Genomic DNA, 11203 nt, shown 5'->3' with positions numbered 1-11203 from the left:
CTTGCTCCCAATGCCGGTGCTTGCTCCCAATGCCGCGACTTGCTCTCGGTGCCGCGACTTGCTCCCAATGCCGGTGCTTGCTCCCAATGACGCTGCTTGCTCCCATTGACGCTGCTTGCTCTCGGTGCCGCGACCTGCTCCCAATGCCGGTACTTGCTCCCAATGCCGGTGCTTGCTCCCAATGCCGGTGCTTGCTCCCAATGCCGGTGCTTGCTCCCAATGCGCGACTTGCTCTCGGTGCCGCGACTTGCTCCCAATGCCGGTGCTTGCTCCCAATGCCGCGACTTGCTCCCAATGCCGCTACTTGCTCCAGGTGCCGCTGCTTTCTCCCAATGCCGCTACTTTCTCAAGGTGCCGCTGCTTGCTCCCAATGCTGCTACTTGCTCCCAATGACGGTGCTTACTCCAAATGCCGGTGCTTGCTCCCAATGCCGGTGCTTGCTCCCAATGCCGCGACTTGCTCCCAATGCCACTACTTGCTCTAGGTGCCGCTGCTTGCTCCCAATGCCGTGACTTGCTCCCAATGCCGTGACTTGCTCCCAATGCGACAACTTGCTCCCAATGCCACCACTTGCTCGAGGTGCCGCTGCTTGCTCCCAATGCCGCGACTTGCTCTCGGTGCCACTACTTGCTCCCAATGCCGGTGCTTGCTCCCAATGCCACTGCTTGCTCCCAATGCCGTGACTTGCTTTCGGTGCCGGTGCCAGCTCCCAATGCCACTGCTTGCTCCCAATACCGCGACTTACTCTCTGTGCCGCTGCTTGCTCCCAATGCCGCTGCTTGCTCCCAATGCCGCTACTTGCTCTAGGTGCCGCTGCTTGCTCCCAATGCCGCGACTTGCTCTAGGTGCCGCTGCTTGCTCCCAATGCCGCGACTTGCTCCCAATGCCGCCACTTGCTCGAGGTGCCGCTGCTTGCTCCCAATGCCGCGACGTGCTCTCGGTGCCGCTACTTGCTCCCAATTCCGGTGCTTGCTCCCAACGCCGCTGCTTGTTCCCAATGCCGCGACTTTCTCTCGGTGCCAGTGCCAGCTCCCAATGCCGTGACTTTGTCTCAGTGCCGCTGCTTGCTCCCAATGCCGCTGCTTGCTCCCAATGCCGCTGCTTGCTCCCAATGCCGCTGCTTGCTCCCAATGCCGCTGCTTACTCCCAATGCCGCTAATTGCTCTAGGTGCCACTGCTTGCTCCCAATGCCGCGACTTGCTCTCAGTGCCGCTACTTGCTCCAAATGCCGGTGCTTCCTCTCGGTGCCGCTACTTGCTCCCAATGGCGGTGCTTGCTCCCAATGCCGCGACTTGCTCCAAATGCCGGTGCTTGCTCCCAATGCCGCTGCTTGCTCCCAATGCCGCTGCTTGCTCCCGTTGACGCTGCTTGCTTCCGTTGACGCTGCTTGCTCTCGGTGCCGGTGCTTGCTCCAAGTCCAAATGCCGGTGCTTGCTCCCAATGCCGCGACTTGCTGAAGGTGCCGCTGCTTGCTCCCAATGCCGCTACTTACTCGAGGTGCCGCTGCTTGCTCTCAATGCCGCTACTTGCTCGAGGTGCCGTTGCTTGCTCCCAATGCCGCTGCTTGCTCCCAATGCCGCTGCTTGCTCCCAATGCCGCTACTTGCTCGAGGTGCCGCTGCTTGCTCCCAATGCCGCCACTTGCTCCCGTTGACGCTGCTTGTTCTCGGTGCCGCTGCTTGCTCCCAATGCCGCTACTTGCTCCCGTTGACGCTGCTTGCTCTCGGTGCCGCGACTTGCTCCCAATGCCGGTGCTTGCTCCCAATGCCGGTGCTTGCTCCCAATGCCGGTGCTTGCTCCCAATGCCGCGACTTGCTCTCGGTGCAGCGACTTGCTCCCAATGCCGGTGCTTGCTCCCAATGACGCTGCTTGCTCCCATTGACGCTGCTTGCTCTCGGTGCCGCGACCTGCTCCCAATGCCGGTACTTGCTCCCAATGCCGGTGCTTGCTCCCAATGCCGGTGCTTGCTCCCAATGCCGCGACTTGCTCTCGGTGCCGCGACTTGCTCCCAATGCCGGTGCTTGCTCCCAATGCCGCGACTTGCTCCCAATGCCGCTACTTGCTCCAGGTGCCGCTGCTTTCTCCCAATGCCGCTACTTTCTCAAGGTGCCGCTGCTTGCTCCCAATGCTGCTACTTGCTCCCAATGACGGTGCTTGCTCCAAATGCCGGTGCTTGCTCCCAATGCCGCGACTTGCTCCCAATGCCACTACTTGCTCTAGGTGCCGCTGCTTGCTCCCAATGCCGTGACTTGCTCCCAATGCCGTGACTTGCTCCCAATGCGACAACTTGCTCGAGGTGCCGCTGCTTGCTCCCAATGCCGCGACTTGCTCTCGGTGCCACTACTTGCTCCCAATGCCGGTGCTTGCTCCCAATGCCACTGCTTGCTCCCAATGCCGTGACTTGCTTTCGGTGCCGGTGCCAGCTCCCAATGCCACTGCTTGCTCCCAATGCCGCGACTTACTCTCTGTGCCGCTGCTTGCTCCCAATGCCGCTGCTTGCTCCCAATGCCGCTACTTGCTCTAGGTGCCGCTGCTTGCTCCCAATGCCGCGACTTGCTCTAGGTGCCGCTGCTTGCTCCCAATGCCGCGACTTGCTCCCAATGCCGCCACTTGCTCGAGGTGCCGCTGCTTGCTCCCAATGCCGCTACTTGCTCCCGTTGACGCTGCTTGCTCTCGGTGCCGCGACTTGCTCCCAATGCCGGTGCTTGCTCCCAATGCCGGTGCTTGCTCCCAATGCCGCGACTTGCTCTCGGTGCCGCGACTTGCTCCCAATGCCGGTGCTTGCTCCCAATGACGCTGCTTGCTCCCATTGACGCTGCTTGCTCTCGGTGCCGCGACCTGCTCCCAATGCCGGTACTTGCTCCCAATGCCGGTGCTTGCTCCCAATGCCGGTGCTTGCTCCCAATGCGCGACTTGCTCTCGGTGCCGCGACTTGCTCCCAATGCCGGTGCTTGCTCCCAATGCCGCGACTTGCTCCCAATGCCGCTACTTGCTCCAGGTGCCGCTGCTTTCTCCCAATGCCGCTACTTTCTCAAGGTGCCGCTGCTTGCTCCCAATGCTGCTACTTGCTCCCAATGACGGTGCTTGCTCCAAATGCCGGTGCTTGCTCCCAATGCCGGTGCTTGCTCCCAATGCCGCGACTTGCTCCCAATGCCACTACTTGCTCTAGGTGCCGCTGCTTGCTCCCAATGCCGTGACTTGCTCCCAATGCCGTGACTTGCTCCCAATGCGACAACTTGCTCCCAATGCCACCACTTGCTCGAGGTGCCGCTGCTTGCTCCCAATGCCGCGACTTGCTCTCGGTGCCACTACTTGCTCCCAATGCCGGTGCTTGCTCCCAATGCCACTGCTTGCTCCCAATGCCGTGACTTGCTTTCGGTGCCGGTGCCAGCTCCCAATGCCACTGCTTGCTCCCAATGCCGCGACTTACTCTCTGTGCCGCTGCTTGCTCCCAATGCCGCTGCTTGCTCCCAATGCCGCTACTTGCTCTAGGTGCCACTGCTTGCTCCCAATGCCGCGACTTGCTCTAGGTGCCGCTGCTTGCTCCCAATGCCGCGACTTGCTCCCAATGCCGCCACTTGCTCGAGGTGCCGCTGCTTGCTCCCAATGCCGCGACGTGCTCTCGGTGCCGCTACTTGCTCCCAATTCCGGTGCTTGCTCCCAACGCCGCTGCTTGTTCCCAATGCCGCGACTTTCTCTCGGTGCCAGTGCCAGCTCCCAATGCCGTGACTTTGTCTCAGTGCCGCTGCTTGCTCCCAATGCCGCTGCTTGCTCCCAATGCCGCTGCTTGCTCCCAATGCCGCTGCTTGCTCCCAATGCCGCTGCTTACTCCCAATGCCGCTACTTGCTCTAGGTGCCACTGCTTGCTCCCAATGCCGCGACTTGCTCTCAGTGCCGCTACTTGCTCCAAATGCCGGTGCTTCCTCTCGGTGCCGCTACTTGCTCCCAATGGCGGTGCTTGCTCCCAATGCCGCGACTTGCTCCAAATGCCGGTGCTTGCTCCCAATGCCGCTGCTTGCTCCCAATGCCGCTGCTTGCTCCCGTTGACGCTGCTTGCTTCCGTTGACGCTGCTTGCTCTCGGTGCCGGTGCTTGCTCCAAGTCCAAATGCCGGTGCTTGCTCCCAATGCCGCGACTTGCTGAAGGTGCCGCTGCTTGCTCCCAATGCCGCTACTTACTCGAGGTGCCGCTGCTTGCTCTCAATGCCGCTACTTGCTCGAGGTGCCGTTGCTTGCTCCCAATGCCGCTGCTTGCTCCCAATGCCGCTGCTTGCTCCCAATGCCGCTACTTGCTCGAGGTGCCGCTGCTTGCTCCCAATGCCGCCACTTGCTCCCGTTGACGCTGCTTGCTCTCGGTGCCGCTGCTTGCTCCCAATGCCGCTACTTGCTCCCGTTGACGCTGCTTGCTCTCGGTGCCGCGACTTGCTCCCAATGCCGGTGCTTGCTCCCAATGTCGGTGCTTGCTTCCAATGCCGCGACTTGCTCTCGGTGCCGCGACTTGCTCCCAATGCCGGTGCTTGCTCCCAATGACGCTGCTTGCTCCCATTGACGCTGCTTGCTCTCGGTGCCGCGACCTGCTCCCAATGCCGGTACTTGCTCCCAATGCCGGTGCTTGCTCCCAATGCCGGTGCTTGCTCCCAATGCCGCGACTTGCTCTCGGTGCCGCGACTTGCTCCCAATGCCGGTGCTTGCTCCCAATGCCGCGACTTGCTCCCAATGCCGCTACTTGCTCCAGGTGCCGCTGCTTTCTCCCAATGCCGCTACTTTCTCAAGGTGCCGCTGCTTGCTCCCAATGCTGCTACTTGCTCCCAATGACGGTGCTTGCTCCAAATGCCGGTGCTTGCTCCCAATGCCGGTGCTTGCTCCCAATGCCGCGACTTGCTCCCAATGCCACTACTTGCTCTAGGTGCCGCTGCTTGCTCCCAATGCCGTGACTTGCTCCCAATGCCGTGACTTGCTCCCAATGCGACAACTTGCTCCCAATGCCACCACTTGCTCGAGGTGCCGCTGCTTGCTCCCAATGCCGCGACTTGCTCTCGGTGCCACTACTTGCTCCCAATGCCGGTGCTTGCTCCCAATGCCACTGCTTGCTCCCAATGCCGTGACTTGCTTTCGGTGCGGGTGCCAGCTCCCAATGCCACTGCTTGCTCCCAATGCCGCGACTTACTCTCTGTGCCGCTGCTTGCTCCCAATGCCGCTGCTTGCTCCCAATGCCGCTACTTGCTCTAGGTGCCGCTGCTTGCTCCCAATGCCGCGACTTGCTCTAGGTGCCGCTGCTTGCTCCCAATGCCGCGACTTGCTCCCAATGCCGCCACTTGCTCGAGGTGCCGCTGCTTGCTCCCAATACCGCGACGTGCTCTCGGTGCCGCTACTTGCTCCCAATTCCGGTGCTTGCTCCCAACGCCGCTGCTTGTTCCCAATGCCGCGACTTTCTCTCGGTGCCAGTACCAGCTCCCAATGCCGTGACTTTGTCTCAGTGCCGCTGCTTGCTCCCAATGCCGCTGCTTGCTCCCAATGCCGCTGCTTGCTCCCAATGCCGCTGCTTACTCCCAATGCCGCTACTTGCTCTAGGTGCCACTGCTTGCTCCCAATGCCGCGACTTGCTCTCAGTGCCGCTACTTGCTCCAAATGCCGGTGCTTCCTCTCGGTGCCGCTACTTGCTCCCAATGGCGGTGCTTGCTCCCAATGCCGCGACTTGCTCCAAATGCCGGTGCTTGCTCCCAATGCTGCTGCTTGCTCCCAATTCTGCGACTTGCTCTCAGTGCCGCTACTTGCTCCCAATGCCGGTGCTTGCTCCCAATGCCGCGACTTGCTCCAAATGCCGGTGCTTGCTCCCAATGCTGCTGCTTGCTCCCAATGCCGCTAATTGCTCTAGGTGCCGCTCCTTGCTCCCAATGCCGCGACTTGCTCTAGGTGCCGCTGCTTGCTCCCAATGCCACTGCTTGCTCTCGGTGCCGCTACTTGCTCCCAATGCCGGTGGTTGCTCCCAAAGACGGGACTTGTTCTCGGTGCCGCTACTTGCTCCCAATGCCGCGAATTGCTCCCAATGCCGCTACTTGCTCCCAATGCCGGTGCTTGCTCCCAATGCCGGTGCTTGCTCCCAATGCCGGTGCTTGCTCCCAATGCCGTTACTTGCTCCCAATGCCGCTACGTTCTCCCGGTGCCGCTGCCTGCTCTCGGTGCCGCAACTTTCTCCCGGTGGCGCTGCCTGCTATCAGTGCCGCTACTTTCTCCCTGTGGCGCTGCTTGCTCTCGGTGCCGCTGCCTGCTCTCGGTGCCGCTGCTTGCTTTCGGTGCCGCTGCCTGCTCTCGGTGCCGCTGCCTGCTCTCGGTGTCGCTGCTTGCTCTCGGTGTCGCTGCTTGCTCTCGGTGTCGCTGCCTGCTCTCGGTGCCGCTACTTTCTCCCTGTGGCGCTGCCTGCTCTCGGTGCCGCTGCGTGCCTCCGGTGCCACTGGCTGCTCTCGGAGCCGCTGGTTGCTCTCGGTGCCGCTGCCTGCTCTCGGTGCCGCTACTTTTTCCCGGGGGCGCTGCCTGCTCTCGGTGCCGCTGCTTGCTCCCGGTGCTGATGCCTGCTCTCGGTGCCGCTACTTGCTCCCGGTGCCGCTGCTTGCTCTCAGTGCCGCTGCTTGCCTCCGGTGCCACTGCTTGCTCTCGGTGCCGCTGCCTGCTCTCGGTGCCGCTGCTTTCTCTCGGTGCCGCTGCTTGCTCTCGGTGCCGCTGCTTGCTCTCGTTGCCGCTGCTTGCTCTCGGTGCCACTGCTTGCTCTCGGTGACGCTACTTTCTCCTGGTGGCGCTGCCTGCTCTCGGTGCCGCTTCTTTCTCCTGGTGCCACTGCCTGCTCTTGGTGCCGCTACTTTCTCCTGGTGGCGCTGCCTGCTCTCGGTGCCGCTGCCTGCTCTCGGTGCCGCTGCCTGCTCTCGGTGCCGCTGCCTGCTCTCGGTGCCACTGCCTGCTCTTGGTGCCGTTGCTTGCTCTCGGTGCCGCTGCTTGCTCTCGGTGCCGCTGCTTGCTCCCAATGCCGCTGCTTGCTCTCGGTGCCGCTACTTTCTCCCGGTGGCGCTGCCTGGTCTCGGTGCCGCTGCTTGCTCCCTGTGCCAGTGCTTGCTCCCGTTGCCGCTGCTTGCTCTCGGTGCCGCTACTTTCTCCCGGTGGCGCTGCCTGCTCTCAGTGCCGCTGCTTGTTCCCAGTGCCGCTGCTTGCTCCCAATGCCGGTGCTTGCTTCGAATGACGCTGCTTGCTCTCGGTGCCGCTACTTTCTCCCAGTGGCGCTACTTTCTCCCGGTGGCACTGCCTGCTCTCGGTGCCGCTGCCTGCTCTCGGTGCCGCTACTTGCTCCCGGTGACGCTGCTTGCTCCCAATGCCGCTGCTTGCTCCCAATGCCGCGACTTGCTTCCGTTCACGCTGCTTGCTCCAAATGCCGGTGCTGGCTCCCAATGCCGCTGCTTGCTCCCAATGCCGATGCTTGCTCTCGGTGCTGCTGCTTGCTGCCAATGCCGGTGCTTGCTCCCAATGCCGCTACTTGCTCCCGGTGACGCTGCTTGCTCCCAATGCCGCTGCTTGCTCCCAATGCCGCGACTTGCTTCCGTTCACGCTGCTTGCTCCAAATGCCGGTGCTGGCTCCCAATGCCGCTGCTTGCTCCCAATGCCGATGCTTGCTCTCGGTGCTGCTGCTTGCTGCCAATGCCGGTGCTTGCTCCCAATGCCGCTACTTTTTCAAGGTGCCGCTGCTTGCTCCCAATGCCGCGACTTGCTCCCAATGCTGCTACTTGCTCCCAATGCTGCTACTTGCTCCCAATGCCGCTGCTTGCTCCCAATGCCGCTACTTGCTCTAGGTGCCGCTGCTTGCTCCCAATGCCGCGACTTGCTCTAGGTGCCGCTGCTTGCTCCCAATGCCGCGACTTGCTCCCAATGCCGCCACTTGCTCGAGGTGCCGCTGCTTGCTCCCAATGCCGCGACGTGCTCTCGGTGCCGCTACTTGCTCCCAATTCCGGTGCTTGCTCCCAACGCCGCTGCTTGTTCCCAATGCCGCGACTTTCTCTCGGTGCCAGTGCCAGCTCCCAATGCCGTGACTTTGTCTCAGTGCCGCTGCTTGCTCCCAATGCCGCTGCTTGCTCCCAATGCCGCTGCTTGCTCCCAATGCCGCTGCTTGCTCCCAATGCCGCTGCTTACTCCCAATGCCGCTACTTGCTCTAGGTGCCACTGCTTGCTCCCAATGCCGCGACTTGCTCTCAGTGCCGCTACTTGCTCCAAATGCCGGTGCTTCCTCTCGGTGCCGCTACTTGCTCCCAATGGCGGTGCTTGCTCCCAATGCCGCGACTTGCTCCAAATGCCGGTGCTTGCTCCCAATGCCGCTGCTTGCTCCCAATGCCGCTGCTTGCTCCCAATGCCGCGACTTGCTCTCGGTGCCGCGACTTGCTCCCAATGCCGGTGCTTGCTCCCAATGCCGCGACTTGCTCCCAATGCCGCTACTTGCTCCAGGTGCCGCTGCTTTCTCCCAATGCCGCTACTTTCTCAAGGTGCCGCTGCTTGCTCCCAATGCTGCTACTTGCTCCCAATGACGGTGCTTGCTCCAAATGCCGGTGCTTGCTCCCAATGCCGGTGCTTGCTCCCAATGCCGCGACTTGCTCCCAATGCCACTACTTGCTCTAGGTGCCGCTGCTTGCTCCCAATGCCGTGACTTGCTCCCAATGCCGTGACTTGCTCCCAATGCGACAACTTGCTCCCAATGCCACCACTTGCTCGAGGTGCCGCTGCTTGCTCCCAATGCCGCGACTTGCTCTCGGTGCCACTACTTGCTCCCAATGCCGGTGCTTGCTCCCAATGCCACTGCTTGCTCCCAATGCCGTGACTTGCTTTCGGTGCCGGTGCCAGCTCCCAATGCCACTGCTTGCTCCCAATGCCGCGACTTACTCTCTGTGCCGCTGCTTGCTCCCAATGCCGCTGCTTGCTCCCAATGCCGCTACTTGCTCGAGGTGCCGCTGCTTGCTCCCAATGCCGCGACTTGCTCTAGGTGCCGCTGCTTGCTCCCAATGCCGCGACTTGCTCCCAATGCCGCCACTTGCTCGAGGTGCCGCTGCTTGCTCCCAATGCCGCGACGTGCTCTCGGTGCCGCTACTTGCTCCCAATTCCGGTGCTTGCTCCCAACGCCGCTGCTTGTTCCCAATGCCGCGACTTTCTCTCGGTGCCAGTGCCAGCTCCCAATGCCGTGACTTTGTCTCAGTGCCGCTGCTTGCTCCCAATGCCGCTGCTTGCTCCCAATGCCGCTGCTTGCTCCCAATGCCGCTGCTTGCTCCCAATGCCGCTGCTTACTCCCAATGCCGCTACTTGCTCTAGGTGCCACTGCTTGCTCCCAATGCCGCGACTTGCTCTCAGTGCCGCTACTTGCTCCAAATGCCGGTGCTTCCTCTCGGTGCCGCTACTTGCTCCCAATGGCGGTGCTTGCTCCCAATGCCGCGACTTGCTCCAAATGCCGGTGCTTGCTCCCAATGCTGCTGCTTGCTCCCAATTCTGCGACTTGCTCTCAGTGCCGCTACTTGCTCCCAATGCCGGTGCTTGCTCCCAATGCCGCGACTTGCTCCAAATGCCGGTGCTTGCTCCCAATGCTGCTGCTTGCTCCCAATGCCGCTAATTGCTCTAGGTGCCGCTCCTTGCTCCCAATGCCGCGACTTGCTCTAGGTGCCGCTGCTTGCTCCCAATGCCACTGCTTGCTCTCGGTGCCGCTACTTGCTCCCAATGCCGGTGGTTGCTCCCAAAGACGGGACTTGTTCTCGGTGCCGCTACTTGCTCCCAATGCCGCGACTTGCTCCCAATGCCGCGAATTGCTCCCAATGCCGCTACTTGCTCCCAATGCCGGTGCTTGCTCCCAATGCCGGTGCTTGCTCCCAATGCCGGTGCTTGCTCCCAATGCCGTTACTTGCTCCCAATGCCGCTACGTTCTCCCGGTGCCGCTGCCTGCTCTCGGTGCCGCAACTTTCTCCCGGTGGCGCTGCCTGCTATCAGTGCCGCTACTTTCTCCCTGTGGCGCTGCTTGCTCTCGGTGCCGCTGCCTGCTCTCGGTGCCGCTGCTTGCTTTCGGTGCCGCTGCCTGCTCTCGGTGCCGCTGCCTGCTCTCGGTGTCGCTGCTTGCTCTCGGTGTCGCTGCTTGCTCTCGGTGTCGCTGCTTGCTCTCGGTGTCGCTGCCTGCTCTCGGTGCCGCTACTTTCTCCCTGTGGCGCTGCCTGCTCTCGGTGCCGCTGCGTGCCTCCGGTGCCACTGGCTGCTCTCGCAGCCGCTGGTTGCTCTCGGTGCCGCTGCCTGCTCTCGGTGCCGCTACTTTTTCCCGGGGGCGCTGCCTGCTCTCGGTGCCGCTGCTTGCTCCCGGTGCTGATGCCTGCTCTCGGTGCCGCTACTTGCTCCCGGTGCCGCTGCTTGCTCTCAGTGCCGCTGCTTGCCTCCGGTGCCACTGCTTGCTCTCGGTGCCGCTGCCTGCTCTCGGTGCCGCTGCTTTCTCTCGGTGCCGCTGCTTGCTCTCGGTGCCGCTGCTTGCTCTCGGTGCTGCTGCTTGCTCTCGGTGCCACTGCTTGCTCTCGGTGACGCTACTTTCTCCCGGTGGCGCTGCCTGCTCTCGGTGCCGCTTCTTTCTCCTGGTGCCACTGCCTGCTCTTGGTGCCGCTACTTTCTCCTGGTGGCGCTGCCTGCTCTCGGTGCCGCTGCCTGCTCTCGGTGCCGCTGCCTGCTCTCGGTGCCGCTGCCTGCTCTCGGTGCCACTGCCTGCTCTTGGTGCCGTTGCTTGCTCTCGGTGCCGCTGCTTGCTCTCGGTGCCGCTGCTTGCTCCCAATGCCGCTGCTTGCTCTCGGTGCCGCTACTTTCTCCCGGTGGCGCTGCCTGGTCTCGGTGCCGCTGCTTGCTCCCTGTGCCAGTGCTTGCTCCCGTTGCCGCTGCTTGCTCTCGGTGCCGCTACTTTCTCCCGGTGGCGCTGCCTGCTCTCAGTGCCGCTGCTTGTTCCCAGTGCCGCTGCTTGCTCCCAATGCCGGTGCTTGCTTCGAATGACGCTGCTTGCTCTCGGTGCCGCTACTTTCTCCCAGTGGCGCTACTTTCTCCTGGTGGCACTGCCTGCTCTCGGTGCCGCTGCCTGCTCTCGGTGCCGCTACTTGCTCCCGGTGACGCTGCTTGCTCCCAATGCCGCTGCTTGCTCCCAATGCCGCGACTTGCTTCCGTTCACGCTGCT

Source organism: Myxine glutinosa, chromosome 10 (genome assembly GCF_964187855.1).
Source record: "Myxine glutinosa chromosome 10, kmMyxGlut1.1, whole genome shotgun sequence".
In the NCBI taxonomy this organism is placed as follows: Eukaryota; Metazoa; Chordata; class Myxini; order Myxiniformes; family Myxinidae; genus Myxine; species Myxine glutinosa.
Note: the sequence above shows the minus strand (reverse complement) of the source record.